Here is a 2,589-nt window from a genome sequence, read left to right on the forward strand (position 1 = left end):
ATTCTCAGCCTAAGATTAATGACATTTAGTCAAGCATCATCAGGCCAACCATCAGGGCTAACACTTTTGAGATCAAGTCAAGCACGATTCAGATGATACAGAACTCAGTTTAGTTTGGGGGTTCTCCTACCGAAGACCCCAACATGCATATCAGGGATTTCATCAAGATCTGCGACACTTTCAAGTTCAATAATGTGACTGAAGATGTTATCAAGCTGCGACTCTTCCCGTTCTCTCTGAGGGACAAAGCTAAGTGCTGGTTACATTCTCTACCAGTAGGGTCTATCACCACTTGGGAAAATCTTACTCAAAAGTTTCTCACTAAATTCTTCCCTATGGCAAAAACTGCTGTAATCAGGAATGCTCTTACTCAGTTTGCTCAGCAAACTGGAGAATCTCTGTGTGAGGCTTATGATCGATATAAGGAGATGCTAAGGAAGTGCCCACACCATGGCATGCATGATTATTAATTATTTCTATAATGGATTGGGTGCTACGTCTAGACCCATGCTTGATGCAGCATGAGAAGGAGCCTTGTGGGCTAAAAGCTACCATGAAGCTTATGAACTTATTGAACTGATGGCTACTAATGAGTACCAGAATCCTTCTCAGAGACTGACTCAGGGAAAGGTAGCAGGAATTCTGGAGTTGGATGCAGCAACTGCTATAGCTGCCCAAATTAAGGCTTTGACGATGAAGGTGGACACTTTTGGCTAATTATGGAATTAATCAAATTACTAGTGTCTGTGAGCTTTGCGTTGGTGCCCATGAGACTGATCAGTGTGCAATTTCTAGTGAATCAGCTCAGTTCGTGAGCAACTATCAGCATTCACAGCAACCTGTGCAAGCCACTTATCATCCCAACAACCGCAATCATCCTAATTTCAGTTGGAGCAATGCTCAGAATGTGGTTCAACAACCTTATCAGCAATATCCAGCTAAGTAGTAGAACCCCCCTGTTTTCAGCAACTACAATATGCACCAAGACAACAACTCCAACTGTAACAAGCCAATAAAAAAATCTGAATTAGAGAAGTTGAAGCTTATGTACAAGAGTCAGGTTGTTTCTATCAAGACCTTAGAGAATCAAATTGGGAAAATTGCCAATGCCTTTCTAAATCGTCAGCCTGGTACACTACCTAGTGACATTGAAGTGCTAGAAAAGAGGGAAGAAAATGAGCAGGTAAAGGTAATCACTTTGAGGTTTGGAAAGGTTGCGAATCATGAACAAACTCAAGCATTGACTGAAGAAGCTGGGGCTGAGAAAGAAATAGAGCAGCCAGAAGTAGAAGTGGAACCAAGGAAGACTATTATTGAGCACACTCCCCCTGAGGGTAATACAGGGGAGAAACAGATCTATCCTCCACCGCCTTTTCCTAAGCGGCTGCAGAAGAAAAAGCTGGAACAAGTAATTTGAGAAGTTTCTGGAGGTGTTCAAGAAACTTCATATCAACATACCTTTCGCTGAGGCTCTTGAGCAGATGCCTAGTTATGCAAAGTTCATGAAAGGTATTCTCTCTCAGAAAGGGAAGCTAGATGATTTAGAGACAGTCGCTCTTACGGAGGAATGCAATGCTGTGCTGCAACAGAAGTTGCCTCCGAAGCTTAAAGATCCAAGAAGCTTCACTATTCCGTATACTATTGGAAAAATATCTTTTGACAGATGTTTATGTGAATTGGGAGCTAACATTAATCTAATGCCCTTATCAATCTTCAAGCAGTTGGACTTACCTGATCCAAAACTGACTTATATGACCTTGTAGTTGGCCGACCGTTCTATTACATATCCGCGAGGTATTGTGGAGGATGTCTTGGTCAAGGTTGATAAACTCATCTTTCCTGCTGATTTTGTAATTCTTAATTTCGAGGAGGATAAGAAGATTCCCATAATCTTGGGAAGACCTTTCTTGGCAACTGGCCGAACCTTGATAGATGTGTAGAAGGGTGAGCTTACAATGCGAGTGTTGGATCAGGATGTAACTTTTAATGTGTTCAATGCTATAAAATTTCCTACGGAAAATGAGGAGTGCTTAAAGGTGGAGTTGATCGATTCTGTGGTTACTTTAGAACTTGATCAATTGTTAAGGTCCGATGCCTTAAAAAAAGCCTTATTGAGAAATTCAGATAGTGAAGAATAATTGCAATATTTGAATGCTTCTCCCTGGAAGAGGAAGATTGATATGCCTTTTGAATCTCTTAGAATGGAGGAATTGAACAAAGCTCCTAAATGCCTCAAACCATCTATTGAGGAAGCTCCCACTCTTGAGCTTAAGCCTTTACCCGAGCATTTGAGGTATGAGTTTTTAGGTGATGCAACTACTTTGCCTGTTATTAGTTCATCTGACCTTTCAGGCAGTGATGAGGAAAAGCTCCCAAGGATTCTGAGAGAGTTCAAATCGGTAATTGGTTGGACTATAGCAGAAATTAAGGGAATTAGCCCTTCTTACTGCATGCATAAAATTCTGCTAGAGGACGATAGCAAGCCTACGGTCGAGCAATAAAGAATACTTAATCCAATCATGAAGGAAGTAGTGAAGAAGAAAATTCTTAAGTGGCTAGATGCAGGAATCATCTATCCTATTTCTGATA

General features: G+C 41.1%; 1 non-coding gene across 1 annotated transcript; it reads right to left on the bottom strand.

The window, feature by feature from the left end:
• Positions 1-350: 350 nt before the first annotated feature.
• On the bottom strand, positions 351-457 carry LOC141716352 (small nucleolar RNA R71). Its single transcript, XR_012573064.1, has one exon. It is a non-coding gene; the product is annotated as a small nucleolar RNA R71 (small nucleolar RNA).
• Between the last annotated feature and the right edge of the window lie 2,132 nt (positions 458-2,589).

The sequence above is a fragment of the Apium graveolens genome, chromosome 3 (genome assembly GCF_009905375.1).
Source record: "Apium graveolens cultivar Ventura chromosome 3, ASM990537v1, whole genome shotgun sequence".
NCBI lineage: Eukaryota > Viridiplantae > Streptophyta > Magnoliopsida > Apiales > Apiaceae > Apium > Apium graveolens.